Source organism: Halichoerus grypus, chromosome 5 (assembly GCF_964656455.1).
Source record: "Halichoerus grypus chromosome 5, mHalGry1.hap1.1, whole genome shotgun sequence".
Taxonomy (NCBI): Eukaryota; Metazoa; Chordata; class Mammalia; order Carnivora; family Phocidae; genus Halichoerus; species Halichoerus grypus.
The window spans coordinates 131,796,326-131,816,188 of record NC_135716.1 but is presented as its reverse complement, the minus strand read 5'-3'; positions in this window follow the sequence as shown (position 1 = coordinate 131,816,188).

Genomic DNA, 19,863 nt, shown 5'->3' with positions numbered 1-19,863 from the left:
GTGAATTAATAACCCTACAGTGTCCTTTATGTGTTTAAGTGAAAAAAAAAATCACACATTTCTCACTTTAAATCAAAAGCTAGAAATGATTAAGCTTAGTGAGGAAGGCATGTCAAAAGCCAAGATAGGCTGAAAGCTAGGCCTCTTGCATTAAGTTAGCCAAGCTGTGAATGCAAAGGAAAAGTTCTTGAAGGAAATTAAAAGTGCTACTCCAGTGAACACATGAACGATAAGAAAGCGAAACAGCCTTATTGCAGAAATGGAGAAAGTTTTGGTGGTGTGAATAAAAGATCAAAGCAGCCACAGCATTTCCTTAAGCCAAAACCTAATCCAGAGCAAGGACCTAACTCTCTTCAATTCTGTGAAGGCTCAGAGAGGTAAAGAAGCTCCAGAAGAAAAGTTTGAAGCTAGCAGAGGTTGATACATGAGGTTTAAGGAAAGAAACTGTTTTCATAACATAAAAGTGCAAGGTGAAGCAACAAATGCTGATGTAGAACTGTAGCAAGTTATCCAGAAGATCTAGCGAAGGTAATTAATGAAGGTGGCTACTCTAAACAGATTTTCAATGGAGACGAAACAGCCTTCTTTTGGAAGAAGTGGCCATCTAGGACTTTCACAGTTAGAGGGGAAAAGTAATGCCTGGCTTCAAAGCTTCAAAGGGCAGCGTGCCTCTCTTGTTAGGGGCTGATGCAGCTGGTTACTTTAAGCTGAAATCATCATTTCATTAACCATTTTGAAAATCCTATGGCCCTTAAGAATTATGCTAAATCTCCTCTGCCTATGTTCTATAAGTGGAACAATAAAGCCTGGATGACAGCACATCTGTTTACAGCATGGTTTCCTGAATATTTTAAGCCTGCTGTTGACAATGCTCAGAAAAAAAAAGATTCATTTCAAAATATTAATGCTCATTGACAATGCACCTGCCACCCAAGAGCTCTGATGGAGATGTACAATGAGATTAATGTTGTTTTCATGCATGCTAACACAACATCCTTTGTGCAGCCTGTGGATCAAGGAGTAATTTCAACTTTCAAGTCTTATTATTGAAGAAATACACATCATAATATTGAAGAAATACATTTCATAAGGCTGTAGCTGCCATGATTAGAGATTCCTCTGATGGGTCTGGGAAAGTAAATTGAAAACTTTCTGGAAAGGATTCACCATTCTAGATGTCATTAGGAATATCCATGGTTCATGGAAGAGGTCAGAATATCAATATTAACAACAGTTTGGATCACCATTCTAGATGCTGTTAAGTAAATTCATGACTTGTAAGAAGCAGTTGAAATATCAACATTAATAGGAGTTCGGAAGAAGTTGATCCAATCCTCAGGAGTGACTTTGAGGGGTTCAAGACTTCAGTGGAGGAAGTAACTACAGTTGTGTTAGAAAAAGCAAGTGGAGCCTGAAGATGTGACTGAATTCCTGCAACCTCATGATCAAACAAATGAGAAACTGCTTCTTATGGATGAGCAAAGAAAGTGGTTTCTTGAGCTGGAATCTAATCCTGGTGAAGATGCTGTGAAGATTATTGAAATGACAACAAAGGATTTAGAATATTACATAAAATTAGTTGATAAAGAAGTAGCAGGTTTTGAGAGGATTGACTCCTATTTTGAAAGAAGTTCTATTGTGGGCCATATGCTGTCAAAGAGCACAGCATACTTCAGAGAAATTGTCTGTGAAAGGAAGAGTCAATCAATGTAACAAACTTCATTGTTGTCTTATTTTAAGAAATTATCATGGCCACCCCCACCTTCAGCAACTACCCTGATCAGTCTGCAGCCATAACATCAAGGCAAGGCCCTCCACCAGTAAAAAGGTTATGACTCACTGAAAGCTCATATGATAATTTTCATTTTTTAGCAATAAAGTATTTATTAATTAAGGTATGTGTATTATGTTTTTGACACAATACTATTGCATACTTAATAGACTACAGTATAGTGTAAATGTAACTTTAATATATACTGGGAAACAAAAAAATATTTGACTTGTTTTATTGCAGTATTTGCTTTATTGCAGTGGTCTAGAACTGAACCTGCAAAACCTCTGAGATATGCCTGTATATAACTAAAGCCAGAGCTGCTTATTTTCTTTTATTTCAGGGGCTTTCTTCTGTAACTGTAGTTGATTAAAACATTTCACTACTTGCAGGGATGCCCCTTGTAACATCACCCTACACTCAAACTTCAAATTTCTTGTTATGAAAATGCCTCAACCTCAACTCACAGATAAAGGTATCACACCTTGTAACTATATCAGAGATTTAATACTCCTCTCTTTAAATGTGGTTTTCATACATATTATTTCATTTCTCCACAGCAAAATAAAAGCGAGAATACATTTTAGATTGCAGTCTTGTTAGATATTTTAGGATGAAGATGGTGTTAATGGAGGAATATATCTACCAAACACCTAAGATTACTTAACAGAATTATGTTAAATAATTCTTAAATGATTTATCTTAAGTGGATAAAATAATGATTTTTTATGTAGCAACATTTATTCTTTCATAAAAGTTTGCTGAGCACCAATTTTTGTAGACTTTGTGCTAGGTTCTTGTTGATTTAAAGATAAGCAAGACAAAAAAGAAGAGAAAAAAAATCCTTAGTGTCAAAGACTTCGTAGTCTAATAAGAAGTAGAGAAGGACAAAGTTTCATATTGTCTTATATTGTTAGAATCTAAGTGAAAATAATTTTAATAGAGGTAAGACAGAGATAGTGACAAAAGGCAGCAGCTCCTAAGGGTTAGGGTTAATTCAGAGAAGAAGTGATGCTTGAGTTGAGTCCTAAAGAATAGATGGAAATCCACCAGGAAATGAGTGAGGAGATGATAATTTCAGGCATTAGTTCTAGCATATGGAAAGAGCATAGCACTTTACGGGAAATGGATATTTTTTATTATGATTACATTATGGGTCATGTGGAAAAATATTTGTTAAAGAGGAAGGAAAGTAAATCATTAGGGGCACTGCATGCCAATTTAAGGAATTTGGATTTTATCATATAATTGAAAAAAATCTCTGGTGACTGTGTGAAGAAAATTAGATTGAATGGAAGCAATTGGAAATCTTATAAAAGTCTAGATAATGAGGATGATGTTTCCTTTATTGGGAGAGTGTTTGAGGAAGAGGGACATAAGGTGAGAGATAGAGGTGGAGGGAGGGAGAAGGAGAGATGGTGAGATAAAAGAAAATGTTATTTCACAGAATCTATAGGACTAATGGATTTCAAAGGGTAAATAAAAGATTTTCCCAAATCATAAGCATGAACGTAAAGGTAGTTACTTTGCAAAGGAAAACTTGGGAGAATAGAAGTTCTCCTTTAGACATAATATTAAACATCCAAGTGGGAATATAGAAAATTGGATACTCAAATCTGGAACTTAAGGAGCATTAATTGGCTGAAATTATACAGTTTCATTTCATCAGCATATGGTTGAGATTTAAAACCAGGGACAAATGAGATCACCTTGAGAAAAAGTGTAGCTAGAGATATCTCCCAGTACTTAAGCTGGGAATATGTAAAAGATGGTTGTTTGGGAGAAATTAATTTGCTGTCAGAGAAGATCAGGCCTCTTTCCTTCTCTTACTTATCATAATCCAAGAATGAATCTGGAGCTAAACAAGATAATCCCTCTGCAAGAATTAAGATATTGCTTAAGTTTGGGGACATTAGTTTCTGGGATGGAGATTGCAAAGCATGTAGAATTCTAGCTAACTCTGATATGGACTATTGTTCTTCTTCCTCTTCCACCTGGGCACACTGAGTGGTAAATAAGGATTTATTCTTTCAGAACAAGAATTAGTCACCTGTCTTTCTCATTTGTGGTGGATGCTCTTTATTCTTCCCATATGACTTCAAGGCCAAGGGGTACTTCCCTAACCTGGGAAATCTTAAGGCAAATAGCTTAGACATTCTCTGTTTAATGAATTAATTTTGTTCATTCAAAGAAATTAATGTAATGAAATATATGTGACATAGAAATGAAACTTCAAAATGCTACAAATGGAATATAACAATTACTAACAATGTCTTTCTTTGACCATGATTTTTCATTCTTGATGCCAATGTTATCGGATATCTCTCTTTCAATCTTCTCCTATTTTCTCTAGAATATGGAGGCTAGTGGGGAATTTCTGAAGACATGAATATGGGGTATAAGAATGTATTCTGGGGGCACCTGGGTGGCTCAGTCGTTAAGCGTCTGCCTTCGGCTCAGGTCATGATCCCAGGGTCCTGGGATCGCGCCCCGCATCGGGCTCCCTGCTCCACGGGATGACTGCTTCTCCCTCTCCCACTCCCCCTGCTTGTGTTCCCTCTCTTGCTGTGTCTCTCTCTGTCAAATAAATAAATAAAATCTTTAAAAAAATGTATTCTGATTAGTTATATTTAATTTCCTGTCTTACTGGAAGTCTGTTTTATCTAGCTTAGGTCCCACTCACAACACTCAACTGATCAATTTGAACTAACCCATGAAGGAGTCATGGTTGACACCATGACTAAAAACTCCTCTGGGAGAGAAATAGTGACAAACTGGACTCTTGCTACCACACCAAGGCAGAAAGGGCAGTCATAACAACAGATTTTTTTAAATAACCCAGAAGTATTGTAATCTTGATTTGTGCCTTCTTTGGGTGCGAGCAAGGTCATTGCTTTGCCACTCTTTTGTTTCATGGATAAATCAAACAGTAACTACACACTTGCTTCAAGTTATAAAGTATTTTAAAAGTTGCATAGTTGTTCGTATAAATGAAGCATACTGTTTTTGATGATTCCTGGGGAATAAGGTTTGTTTATAAGAATAAAATAAATATACCTTATGTACAAATTATTCATCTATTTAAACCTCAAGTGTTTATAGATAAGAAGAAAACAGGAGACATCACGGTTCCTGATTTCAAACTATGTTACAAAACTATAGTAATTAAAACAGTATGACATTGATGTAAAAATAGACATATAGATCAATGAAACAGAATAGAAAACCCAGAAGTAAACTCATGCATATACGGTCAATTAATTTACACCAAAGAAGTCAAGAATATACAATGGGAAAAGACAGTCTCTTCAGTAAATTGTGTTGGGAATATGGGAGAGCCACATGTAAAAGAATGAAACTTGACCACTATCTTACATCATGCACAAAAACTAGCTCAAAATGGATTAAAGATTTGGATGTAAGACCTGAAACCATAAATCGCCTAGAAAAAAACATAGGTGGTAAGCTTTTTGACATAGGTCTTGGCAATGATTTTTTGAATCTGACACAAAAAGCAAAAGCAACAAAGGCAAAAATAAACCAGTGAGACCACATCAAACTAAAAATCTTCTGGCAAAGGAAACTATCAACAAAATAAAAAAGCAACCTACTAAATGGGAGAAAATATTTGTAAATCATATATTTTATAAGGGGCTAATACCAAAAATATATCAAGAACTCATACAACTCAATAGCAAAAACAAACAATCCAATTAAATAATGGGCAGAAGATCTGAATAGACATTTTTCCAAAGAAGACATACAGATGGCCAACAGGTATGTGCAAAGATGTTCAGCATCATTAATCATCAGGGAAATGCAAATCAAAACCACAATGAGGTATCACCTCATACTTGTTAAAATGGCCATTATCAAAAAGACAAGAAATAACAAGTGTTGGTGAGGATGTGGAGAAAGGGAACCTATTGGGAATGTAAATTGTTGGAATGGGGGCGCCTGGGTGGCTCAGTTGGTTAAGCGACTGCCTTCGGCTCAGGTCATGATCCTGGAGTCCCGGGATCGAGTCCCGCATCGGGCTCCCTGCTCTGCAGGGAGTCTGCTCCTCCCTCTGACCCTCCCCCCTCTCATGTGCTCTCTCTCTCATTCTCTCTCTCAAATAAATAAATAAAATCTTTAAAAAAAAAAAAATTGTTGGAATGGTACTATGAAAAACAGTGTGGAGGCTCCTCAAAAAAATAAAAAATAGAACTACCATATGTTCCAGCAATTTCACTTCTGGGTATTTACCTGAAGAAAAACAAAAACACCAATTCATAAAAATATCTGCGTCCCTATGTTTCACTGCAGCATTATTTACAATAGCCAAGATATGGAAACAACATAATTTTCCATCGATGGATGAGTGGATAAAGAAATATATATACTGGAATACTATTCAGCCATAAAAAATAATGAAATCTTGTCATTTGCAACAGTATGGAGAGACCTTGAAGGCATTATGCTGAGAGAAATGTTAGAGAAAGACAAATACTGTATAATCTCTCTTACGTTGGAATCTAAAAGAAAAAAGATGTGCTTAGTGTTATTATAATTTTACAGATGAAGTAGAAGTTCAGAGAGCACATGGGATTCACTGAATCTTTTGGGAATAAGCAATAAAACTAAAACTCGAATAAGAGTCTCCACAAGAGTTTATCAGTAGCAAGGGGAAAATATGGTATTTTAACATGTTAAGTAATACAAATACCATCATGGAAGAATGTCTGGATAATATTCTACAAATAATTAATTAATTTTGACATACTCAGTAAAGCCTTAAATATCTCCATAATCCTTTTTTGACACCTCATCTCTGACCTTTTTTTTTTTTTTTTTTTCCCCAGTCTGTTTCAATTAGCAAGTAAAATTTGCAAACAGAACATTTTGGTGTCCTTGAGCCCATGTACTCTAGGCCCAGAGTCTTCACTTGCTTTCCACTGAGCAAAAAGAAACAGAATCAAAGCAAAATTTTTGTGATTATAGCCAGTCTGGAGAGGGCGGGCCAAGGATTGCAAGCTTACACTTACTTGTAAATACAGACCAACAAAGCAAGTTACATGAGAGGAAATTGTGGAAACACAGTAAAAAAGAAGCCAGAATAGGTTTAATCTTTTAAGATATATACATATATACTTACTGTCACTCTAAGAATTTGGTTCATTTGATAGCTTGGATAAATATTTATGTACTCTGCATTATGCATTTGAATTTAATATAAAACCAGTTTAAAATATTCCCTATTGTGACATGGCTGACAAGTTGAATACTGAATAGGATTACTGCTATAAGGCAAAGCATTCTGCTGGTTTGCCTTAGGTATAATGATATTCTCATGAGTTTCCCCCCCACCCCTGCCAACATCAAATATATTGACTTGTTATCAAAAGACCAGTTTGGAAGACTTCCATTTTCAAATTACTCCTCTTCTCCAAATAACCAGATAGAATTTATAGTAAATCCAGGAAATGTTACAGCCATTGTAATTCCAAACACTGAAGGGTAGAAAAGAAACATTCTCTTGCTCTCAACTGATATGAAGCTTTGCTATTTTTAACTTGCTTTGACATGAGCAATCTCATTTGAGTTTCCTTTAATAAACACTCTATGCCATAGAAGAGGAAACTGAATCAGCTGCCTAAAACTATACAACAAGGATTGGATGAGTCTATGGCCAGCATTAGATGTCAGGCCCACTTCCTAGTCTAGAGGTATTCTGTACATTGAATTTTCCCTATTATTTTCAGAGTATGTTATTGCAAAATTTAAATTTTGTGGCAAATTAAGACAAGAGTTTACTTTAGGGATTGAATTTTTATTAAAGTTACATCACTATTCAAAACTCAGAGATTTTTCCTATTGCAATAATAGGGTTTAAAAGTTCTGCTTTTGTTGTCTTAGAATGAAAGGAAAGAAAAAAATAAGAGTGAATAAATGCAAGAGGATGAAAGAAGAAAGAAAGAGAGACAGAGAGAGGGGGAGGGAAAGAAGTAAGTTAGGAGAGGGAGGGAGTGAGGGAGAAAGGAAGGATTTGTGAAGTTGTTGTGATTTATTATTCTATCAACATTAAATATAAATTACCCAGAAAATGAAAAGTCTATCTTTCTTCACTGTTTAACACAGAAGACACCTAATCTGTAGTTGTTTTATGACACATGAAAACTATCAGCAAGCCCTAGAGCAGGCTCTTTCTCAGCACCAATTCCCTTGTATCATCTAGAAATTATTTTCAGACAAAACCTAAGTACTTTATTTCATTATTTGTAAGGTATAAAAAATACTACATGTATGACATGCAAATAAATGTTCTTCTCCAGTTCACTAATTCTACAATAAAAACTCTGTGATTCTATTAGCAAAATAGTCCCAAGCTGGTGGATAGAGGTCTTGGGGAATAGTATAGATGCTTGCTTATCGAATTAATCTTGCTTAGAAATTAAGAGGCTGTTGAAGCACAGTGATTATTTAACGTGCATAGCTATTTCAGTGGAAAGGGAGTGATAGTCTCTAGACTCTTAAGCTAAGAATAGTTCGAGTTTGAGAAAACCTTTTGTTAAAAACTAAAAGTTTCCTTCATGTAGCACAATGTGACTTTTATAAAATCACTTTGCAGCATTTTGGAATTACAGAATTTGTAACACAAAGGCCTAATTCATTTTTTATAACTTTAAACTTTTATCCTGTGCAATTTTCATAACAGAATTTATCATTAGTAGTTACTACTAGTAAAGTGTATTGCTATCACCCTGTTTTCTTAGGCAAAATATAGTATTCATAAAAAAGAAAAGAAGAAAAACAGAGTTAAAATAATTGGATTATGGTAAGACTATTTACTTAGCATGTTGTCTAAAAAGTTCCACTTATGAGAAAGTGATTTGCAATTATTAAATGAATTTTCATAGTCCAGATTTATACAGAGACATAACTGAAGGTGGGAAAAAAATCACAGACTAGAAAAAAATAATCAGTGTTCAAGAACCATATTAGTAGGAAACTCATTTATTTATCCCTTCACTCATCGAATACTTATTAAGCTCTTTTTCCACGGAGGGTACTGTGCTTGGTGTCTCTGTACCTGGCGATCCCAGTCTTCCTGTGGGGTGTAATGGAAAGAGTCCTGGCCTCAGAATCTGAAGACCAGGGATTAATACTCTCTTCTACCCTTTAGTAACTGGGTAGTGATGCATAAATTGCTTAATCATTGCTGAGACTGTTTTTTATCTGCAAAATAGAAGTGATAGCAGATGCATCATGAGTTCATGAGCATTAATTGCGATACTATCCATAAATACCTGGCAGAGCATCTGATCCAAAATTCAGCAGTTCTTAGACTCTGCTGAGTCAGGCAAAACTGAGGATAATTATATGCCTAAAATTTCTTTCATGACTTTTCCTCTACTAGACAAGTTTCTTAGGTGATCAAAGAGTACAGCTCTGTACAGAGATGGAGATTTTTGAGGAACTATGAAAAATTTTGGCATGTAAATTAATCAAATAAACCTGGAGACATGTATGAGTCTGGATCATAAAAGTGTGCTGAGATAGTTTAGAAACCTCAAAGTTTTTATGATACAAGGATCAATAAATAAAAATGACATTTATTTTTGTTTAAAATGCTTTTATATATAGCTTTAGAGAGTTTAGAGGTTTAGAGAGTTTTTATTTTTTATTTTTTTTTTTTTAAAGATTTTATTTATTTATTTGAGAGAGAGAATGAGATAGAGCATGAGAGGGTCAGAGGGAGAAGCAGACTCCCTGCCGAGCAGGGAGCCCGATGTGGGACTCGATCCCGGGACTCCAGAATCATGACCTGAGCCGAAGGCAGTTGCTTAACCAACTGAGCCACCCAGGCGCCCCTAGAGGTTTAGAGAGTTTTTAAACATACATTCAAATTTAAAGACAAATAAAGAAATAACTAGAACCCACAGCCCAAGGTCAGAGATAACATGACTAGTATTTTAAAAGCTTCACTTATGCCCCTTGTGTGTCCCTCCTCAGTCACACCAACCTCATTCACCTCAAGAAGAAACCATCATTTTAATTTTTGTGCTAATCAGCCCCTTAAATTTTTTTTTATAGCTTTTGTCACATATATAGGTGACTCTAAAGAATATATAATTAGTGTTTCCTATTTTAAAGTTTTTTAATGATAGAATCATGCTGTGGTATATGTCTACAACCATTATATTTGGGGAATTGGATTGACCCAGTTTATAGCTGTAGTTAATTTATTTTCACTACTGAATAATACTATTGTTTATTAGATACAACACAATTGTTAATCTATTCTACCATTGATCAGCTTTTAAAATATTAACATTTATTTTCTTTTTCAAACATTGCTGCCTTATAAATTACCTTTTTTTGCACTTGTGCAGGATTTTCCCTAGTATGTATACCAAGAAGTGGAACTGTACTTGTTCCATTTTACAGCAGACTGGCAAACTCTCTTCCAAAGTGTTTGCAACAATTTTCACCTCGTGAACAATGAATGTTCTCATTGCTTCACATTCTTGCCAACACTGTGTTTTAAAATGAAGAGTTATTGAGACATCAATGCACTTCTGGGTTTGCTAATGAGTTTGTACATCTTTTCATGTATTCAAAGGTCATCCATGTACCTCTTCTATGAAATGTCTTTCTCTGGTTTTTGTTCAACTTTAATTGGGTGTTTCCTTTTTTTCTTATTGATTGATTGGTAGGGTAATACTTTGTTAGCTGTATATGTTGTGAGAATTTTCTCAATTCTTAGCTTGTATTTTTTGGGTCTTTATGAAGTCTTGTGACAATCAGAAGTTGTTCATTTAAATCTAATAATAGAGTTTATCAATCTTTTGTTTTATGATTTGGATTTTCTGGTTTTTGTTTAATAAACTCTTTTCTGCCCTGAGGTCATAAATGTCCTATAATAATTATAGAGGTTTCCATTCCCATTTAAATATATCTGGAATTGATTCTTTTGAGTGATGTAGAGAACTAGCTTGACATTTTTTTTTTCCCCAAATGGATAAATAATGATACAAAACCATTTGTTTCACCGATCTGTACTGACAACTATGTCATAAATTACATTTTCATATATAGATAGAATCACTTATGGACTTTTCTATTTGCTTGCATTTGTCTAGAATTCTATCCTTGAGCCAATACTATACTATTAAAATAATCATAGCTTCAGAGTAATTTTTGTTATAGGAAAGAAAATCTTCTTCAGGGCTATCTTTAATCCTTTATTCCAAATATTTTTTTTTGTAGTTTTATGGTTTTATTAACACAAATACAACGTGCACATAAGCTGTCTATTCATTTTCTTCACTGTGCAGCCTGGCATTGGGATTGGTGACTCTGATGGCCAGCTGGCTGCTCTTTCCACAATGGCTTTGTAGTTCTTAGAGGAGACATTGTGAGCAATCTCTACACAGTGAGATTTTTTGCACATCAGCAGCACTTGAAGCTCCTCAACATTGTGGACTAGGAACTTACGGAAGCCACTGGGCAACACGTGCTTTGTTATCTTGCTGCTCCCATAACCAATGTTTGGCATCAAGATCTGGCCCTTGAATCTTCTGTGCACCCTATTGTCAATGCCTCTGGGTTCCCCCCATTTGCGGTTAATTTCAGTCTGAATGGTGCCTGGTGAACTTCTTGCTCCTTTTTTGAATGATCAGAGGTCTGAGGGTGGCCATGATGCTGAGTAGGAGATGACTGCCACCTCCACAGACAGCACTGAAGAAGAGAGCCCTTTACTCCAAATAATTTTTAAAACTAGTTATAAAATTTTACGAAGATTCTGTGAAGATTTTTTTTTAATTTTTGTGTCCCTTCACCCATGCCCACCCTGTGGGAATATTAACTAGAAATAGTCTAGGGAGAAGTGGCACTTTTATTACAGTGAATCTTCCTAACTAGAGACATGGATATCTCTTCATATTTAAATCTATAACATCTTCAAATAAATGTTATAATATTTTTCATAAAAGTATTACACTTTTTTTTTTTATTTTTAGACATATGTTTTTTCTCCCTTATGTAGTAAATGGTTTATTTTAAATTACATTTTCTTTTTTTTTTTCTGTTCTTGTACTTCTTAAAATTTTTTTAATTAACATATAATGTATTATTTGTTTCAGGAGTACAGCTCTGTGATTCATCAGTCTTACACAATTCACAGCACTCACCATAGCATATACCCTCCCCAATGTCCACCACCCAGCCACCCCATCCCTCCCACCCCCCTCCACTCCAGCAACCCTCAGTTTATTTCCTGAGATTAAGAGTCTCTTATGGTTTGTCTCCCTTTTTGGTTTTGTCTTGTTTCATTTTTCCCTCCCTTCCCCTATGATCCTCTGTCTTATTTCTCAAATTCCTCATATCAGTGAGATCATACGATACTTGTCTTTCTCTGATTGACTTATTTCGCTTAGCATAATACCCTCTAGTTCCATCCACATCATTGCAAATGGCAAGATTTCATTTTTTTGATGGCTGCATAATATTACATTGTATATATATACCCCACATCTTCTTTATCCATTCATCTGTTGATGGACATCTAGGCTCTTTCCATAGTTTGGTTATTGTGGACATTGCTGCTATGAACACTGGGGTGCAAGTGCCCCTTCAGATCACTACATTTGTATCTTTGGGATAAATACCCAATAGTGCAATTGCTGGGTCATAGGGTAGCTCTATTTTCAACTTTTTGAGGAACCTCCATACTGTTTTCCAGAGTGCCTGCACCAGCTTGCATTCCCACAAACAGTGTAGGAGGGTTCCCCTTTCTCCACACCCCCGCCAACATCTGTCATTTCCTGACTTGTTAAGTTTAGCCATTCTGACAGGTGTGAGGTGGTATCTCATTGAGGTTTTGATTTGGATTTCCCTGATGCCGAGTGATGTGGAGCACTTTTTCATGTGTCTTTTGGCCATTTGGATGTCTTCTTTGCAGAAATGTCTGTTCATGTCTTCTGCCCATTTCTTGATTGGATTCTTTGTTCTTTGGGTGTTGAATTTGATAAGTTCTTTATAGATTTTGGATACTAGCCCTTTATCTGATATGTCATTTGCAAATATCTTCTCCCATTTTATCAGTTGTCTTTTGGTTTTATTGACTGTTTCCTTTGCTATGCAAAAGGTTTTTATCCTAATGAAGTCCCAATAGTTCATTTTTGCCCTTGCTTCCCTTGCCTTTGGTGATGTTTCTAGGAAGAAGTTGCTGCGGCTGAGGTGGAAGAGGTTACTGCCTGTGTTCTCCTCAAGGATTTTGATGGATTCCTGTCTCACATTTAGGTCTTTCATCCATTTTGAGTCTATTTTTGTGTGTGGTATAAGGAAATGATCCAGCTTCATTCTTTCACATGTGGCTGTCCAATTTTCCCAACACCATTTGTTGAAAAGACTGCCTTTTTTCGATTGGACATTCTTTCCTGCTTTGTTGAAGATTAGTTGACCACAGAGTTGAGGGCCCATTTCTGGGCTCTCTATTCTGTTCCATTGATCTATGTGTCTATTTTTGTGCCAGCACCATACTGTCTTGATGACTACAGCTTTGTAATAGAGCTTGAAGTCCAGAATTGTAATGCTTTTGCTTTTCTTTTTCAACCTTCCTCTGGCTATTCAGGGTCTTTTCTGGTTCCATACAAATTTTAGGATTATTTGTTCCATTTCTTTGAAAAAAGTGGATGGTATTTTGATAGGGATTACATTAAATGTGTAGATTGCTCTAGGTAGCATAGAGATTTTCACAATATTTGTTCTTCCAGTCCATGAGCATGGAAAGTTTTACCATTTCTTTGTGTCTTCCTCAATTTCTTTCATGAGTATTCTATAGTTTTCTGAGTACAGATTCTTTGCCTCTTTGGTTAGATTTATTCCTAGGTATCTTATGGTTTTGGGTGCAATTGTAAATGAGATCCACTCCTTAATTTCTCTTTCTTCTGTATTGTTGGTGTATAGAAATGCAGCTGATTTCTGTGCATTGATTTTATATCCTGCCACTTTACTAAATTCCTGTATGAGTTCTGTTAGTTTTGGGGTGGAGTCTTTTGGGTTTTCCACATAAAGTATCATATCATCTGCAAAGACTGAGAGTTTGACTTCTTCTTTGCCAATTCGGATGCCTTTTATTTCTTTTTGGTGTCTGATTGCTGAGGCTAGGACTTCCAGTACTATGTTGAATAGCAGTGGTGATTGATAGTGGACATCCCTGCTGTGTTCCTGAGCTTAGGGGAAAAGCTTTCAGTATTTCCCCATTGAGAATGATATTTGCTGTGGGTTTTTCATAGATGGCTTTTATGATATTGAGGTATGTACCCTCTATCCCTACACTCTGAAGAGTTTTAATCAAGAAAGGATGCTGTACTTTGTCAAATGCTTTTTCTGGATCTATTGGGAGTATCATATGGTTCTTGTTCTTTCTTTTATTAGTGTATTGTATCACATTGATTGATTTACGGATGTTGAGCACACCTTGCAGCCCAGGAATAAATCCCACTTGGTCATGGTGAATAATCCTTTTAATGTACTGTTGTTTGCATCCATGTTCACCAGGGATATTGGTCTGTAATTCTCCTTTTTGATGGGGTCTTGGTCTGGTTTTGGGATCAAGGTAATGCTGGCCTCATAAAATGAGTTTGGAAGTTTTCCTTCCATTTCTATTTTTTTTTTTTTTCCATTTCTATTTTTTTGGAACAGTTTCAGAAGAATAGGTATTAATTCTTTAAATGCTTGGTAGAATTCCCCTGGAAAGCCATCTGGCCCTGGGCTCTTGTTGGTTGGGAGATTTTTGATTACTGCTTCAATTTCCTTGCTGGGTCTGTTCAGGTTTTCTATTTCTTCCTGGTTCAGTTTTGGTAGTTTATACTTCTGTAGGCATGCATCCATTTCTTCCAGATTATCTAATTTGCTGGCATATAGTTGCTCATAATATGTTCTTATAATTGTTTGTATGTCTTTGGTGTTGGTTGTGATCTCTCCTCTTTCATTCATGATTTTATTTATTTGGGTCATTTCTCTTTTCTTTTTCATAAGTCTGGCCAGGGGTTTATCAATCTTGTTAATTCTTTCAAAGAACCAGCTCCTAGTTTCGTTGATCTGTTCTACTTTTCTTTTGGTTTCTATTTCATTGATTTCTGCTCTGATCTTTATTATTTCTCTTCTCCTTCTGGGTTTAGGCTTTATTTGCTGTTCTTTTTCCAGCTCCTTTAGGTGTAGGGTTAGGTTGTGTATTTGAGACCTTTCTTGTTTCTTGAGAAAGGCTTGTATTGCTATAAACTTTCCTCTTAGGACTGCCTTTGCTGCATCCCACAGATTTTGAACAGCTGTGTTTTCATTTTCATTTGTTTCCATGACTTTTTAAAATTCTTCTTTAATTTCCTGTTGGACCCATTCATTCTTTAGTAGGATGCTCTTTAGCCTCCATGTATTTGAGTTCTTTGCAACTTTCCTCTTGTGGTTGAGTTCTAGTTTCAAAGCATTGTGGTCTGAAAATATGCAGAGAATGATCCCAATCTTTTGGTACCAGTTGAGACCTGATTTATGACCCAGGATATGATCTATTCTGGAGAATGTTCCATGTGCACTAGAGAAGAATGTGTATTCTGTTTCTTTGGGATGGAATGTTCTGAATATATCTGTGAAGGCCATCTGGTCCAGTGTGTCATTTAAAGCCTTTATTTCCTTGTTGATCTTTTGCTTAGATGATCTTTCCATTTCAGTGAGGGGGGAGGGGTGTTAATGTCCCCTACTATTATTGTATTGTTGTCGATGTGTTTCTTTGATTTTTTTATTAACTGGCTTTTATAGTTGGCTGCTCCCATGTTAGGGGCATAGATATTTACAATTGTTAGATCTTCTTGTTGGATAGACCCTTTAAGTAAGATATAGTGTCCTTCCCCATCTCTTATTAGAGTCTTTGGCTTAAAATCTAATTTGTCTGATATAAGGATTGCCACCCCAGCTTTCTTTTCGTGTCCATTAGCATGGTAAATGGTTTTCCACTCCCTCACTTTAAATCTGGAGGTGTCTTTGGGTCTAAAATGAGTCTCTTGTAGACAGCATATCAATGGGTCTTGTTTTTTTATCCAATCTGATACTGTGTGTCTTTTGATTGGGGCATTTAGCCCATTTACATTCAGGGTAACTATTGAAAGATATGAATTTAGTGCCATTGTATTGCCTGTAAGGTGACTGTTACTGTATATTGTCTTTGTTGCTTTCTGGTCTATGTTACTTTTAGGCTCTCTTAGAGAGGACCTCTTAGAGGACCTCTTTGCTTAGAGGACCTCTTTCAATATTTCTTTTAGGGCTGATTTGATGTTTGCAAATTCTTTTAGTTTTTGTTTGTCCTGGAAGATTTTATCTCTCCTTCTATTTTTTTTTTTTTTAAGATTTTATTTATTTATTTGACAGAAACACAGCAAGAGAGGGAACACAAGTGGGGGAGTGGGAGAGGGAGAAGCAGGCTTCCTGTGGAGCAGGGAGCCCAATGAGGGGCTCGATCCCAGGACCCTGAGATCATGACCTGAGCGGAAGGCAGACGCTTAACGACTGAGCCACCCAGGTGTCCCTCTCTCCTTCTATTTTCAATGAGAGCCTAGCTGGATATAGTATTCTTGGCTGCATATTTTTTCTCATTTAGTGCCCTGAATATATCATGCCAGTCCTTTCTGGCCTTCCAGATCTCTGTGGATAGGTCTGCTGCCAATTTAAAGTTTCTACCATTGTAGGTTACAGACCTCTTGTCCTGAGCTGCTTTCAGGATTTTCTCTTTGTCTCTGAGACTTGTAAGTTTTACTATTAGATGTTGGGGTGTTGACCTATTTTTATTGATTTTGACGGGGGTTCTTTGTGCCTCCTGGATTTTGATGCCTGTTTCCTTCCTCAAATTAGGGAAGTTACCTGCTATAATTTGTTCCAATAAACCTTGTGTCCCTCTCTCTTTCTTCTTCTTCTGGGATCCCAATTATTCTAATATTGTTTCATCTTATGGTATCATTTACCTCTCAAATTCTCCCCTTGTGATCCCGTAGTTGTTTATCTGTCTTTTTCTCAGCTTCTTTAATCTCTATCATTTGGTCTTCTATATCACTAATTCTTTCTTCTGCCTCATTTATCCTAGCAGTTAGAGCCTCCAATTTTGAATGCACCTCATTAATAGCCTCTTTGATTTTGACTTGGTTAGATTTTAGTTCTTTTATTTCTCTAGAAAGGGATTCTCTAGTATCTTCTATGCTTTTCTCAATCCCAGCTAGTATCTTTATAATCGTCATTCTGAACTCTAGTTGTGACATCTTACTAATGTCCGTATTGATTAGGTCCCTGGTAGTCGGTACTGCCTCTTGTTCTTTTTTTTGAAGTGAGTTTTTCCATTCTGTCATTTTGTCCAGAGAAGAATAGATGAATGAGAGAACAAAATGCTAAAAGGGTAACAATGACCCCAGAAAAATATGCACTAAACAAATCAGAAGAGACCCAATACCAGGGGGAAATCAAAGGAAAAAAAAAAAAAAAAGAATATGATCAGGCTGGTGAATAGAACAAAGCCACATACTAGATTTGGGTATATTTTTGTCTGTTAGAAGAAACTGCCTCCCAAAATTTTAAAGAAAGAAAAACTTATATATAATATACAAAAATAAGGGTAAATACAATGAGGGGATAAAAAATGACTGTAAAGATGAAAATTAAAAAAGATTTTAAAAAAGGAATTGAGAAGATAAGAAGTTGATTGAAAAAAGAAAGAAAAAAATTAAAAAACAACAACAACAAACAAACAGGAGAGAATGTGATCAGGCAGGAGACTAGAAGAAAGCCATACACTAGATTTAGGGTATATTTTGGTCGGTTAGAAGAAACTGTATCCCAAAATTTTAAAGAAAGAAAAACTTATATATATATTATACATAAAATAAGGTTAAATACAGTGAAGGGGTAGGATATTACTTTACAAATGAAAATTAAAAAAGATTTTAAAAAAGTAATTGATAAGATGTTGGTTGAGAAAGGAAAGAAGAAAAATTCAAAAAAAGTAGAAAAAGAAAAAAATAAAGAAAATTTTAAAAATTAACTTTGAAAGACTAAAGACTCATGGGGAAAAAGCCATAAATTCTCTGTGCTGTATTCCCCTAGCACTGGAGTTCTGCCATTCTTATTGATCAGTAAACTTGGTCTTGGCTGGATGTTCTTGCTGATCTTCTGGGGGAGGGGCCTGTTGCAGTGATTCTCAGAATGCCTTTGCCCGAGGCGGAATTGCACCACCCTTGCCATGGGCCAGGCTAAGTAATCTGCTCAGGTTTGTTCTCAGCTTTAGAGGATGAGAATGAAAAGGGCAGCTTCCCAATCTCTGGCCCTGGAAGATCCAAGAACTCGAGGCCTCACTCTTCAGTGTGCCCTCAGAGAAAAGCAGTCAATCACTCCTGTCTCCCTGGTCTCCGGCTGCACTCCGTGCTCACTCAGCCTGTGACCGAGCATTTCTATCTCTGGCACATGACCCCCATTTGGATTCTCCAAACCCAGCAGATTCCTGTGGCATGCTCCTGTGCCACTCCTCCCGGGGGAGGAAGGGGAGTCTCCCTGGATCTGCCACTTGTTGGGTCCCTGCTGGAAGAGTAGTGGCCCAACTGTGCTGTGGATCATGGTTTATGGCAACCCTGAGCTGAGAGCCCACTCCTTGGTGCCATCTTTGCAGCTGGCTTCCCCGCTCCAATATCTGGGAGCTCTGCCACACTCAGGCACCCCCAGTGCTTCTGTGACCCCAAGGGTCCTGAGACCACACTGTCCCAGCGAGGGTTCCATCCCCTGCTTAGCCACTGGAGCAATGTCCCTCAGCAGAGCACAGACTTCTAAAAGTTCTGATTTTGTGCTCCGCGGCTCTATCATTTACCAGTAGCTGGTGATGGAAGCTCCCTCCCCCCACGGTCTGTCTTCCCATATATCACCTTGGATTCACTTCTCTGCACGTCCTACCTTCCAGAAAGTGGTTGCTTTTCTGTTTGTAGAATTGCTGCTATTCTTTTCTTCGATCTCCTGTTAAGTTGGTAGGTGTTCAGAATGGTTTGATAACTATCTAGCTGAATTCCTGGGACCAGATGAAATTTAGGTCTCCTACTTCTCCGCCATCTTGCTCCCCAACTCCTAAATTACATTTTCTAACCAATCATTGCTTTATTTTGTATATTGGTTTGATATCTATTATCCTTCCTAAATTCATTTATTAATTCTGATATTTTATCTGTGGATTCACTGGTGATTTTTAATAGCAATCATATCATCTGCAATATTGAGGTTTTTTTTTCTTTTTAATCACTATACCTTTGTTTCTTTTGTGATTGTTTGTTTGTTTGTTTTGTTCTTTTAACTGTTCTGACTGGGACCTCCAGTGCAATGTGTAAGGAAAAGTAGTGAGAATGTGAGAGTGGACATCCTTGACTCATCTGTGATGCTAAAGAGAATGATTTTTAACATTTCATCTTTAAATGTGATACATGCTCTAGATATTTTTGTAGGTTCCAGTCTTCCAGCTTAAGGAAGTTCCAGTCTTTTTTTATCTATTTATTTAAGTCTCGAACAGATTTTTTTTTTTTTTTAAGTTCTTACAAATGGTCAAAGCCAAAGCCTTCCATGCTCTGGCTCTCTGTTATCTCATTTACTACCTCACTCACACTCACAACTCCATGCACACCGAATCTTTTTTACTCCTGCAACACTCCAGACATGCTTCTTACTTCAGTAATTTAGTTTTGTTGAGTTCTCTACCCTTTTCCTGAGATATCAGCATGGATTACCCCTTCTTCCTTCAGTCTTTGGGTTATTACCAGAAAGTCACCTTCTCAGTAATACATTCTCAGGATACCCCACCTAAAATTGCAATTCTCACCCTCGCTCTGATACTTCCTGTATTCCTTCCTCACTTTTTTTTTCCTTTTCTTTCTTTCTTTTTTTTTTTTTTTTTTTTTTTTTTTGCCATAAGTATGTATTGGTAATTGGGGCACCTGGGTTCTTCAGTTGGTAAAGTGTCTGCCTTCAACTCAGGTCATGATGTCAGGGTCCTGGGATCAAGCCCCCATCAGGCTCCATGCTCAGTGGTGAGTCTGCTT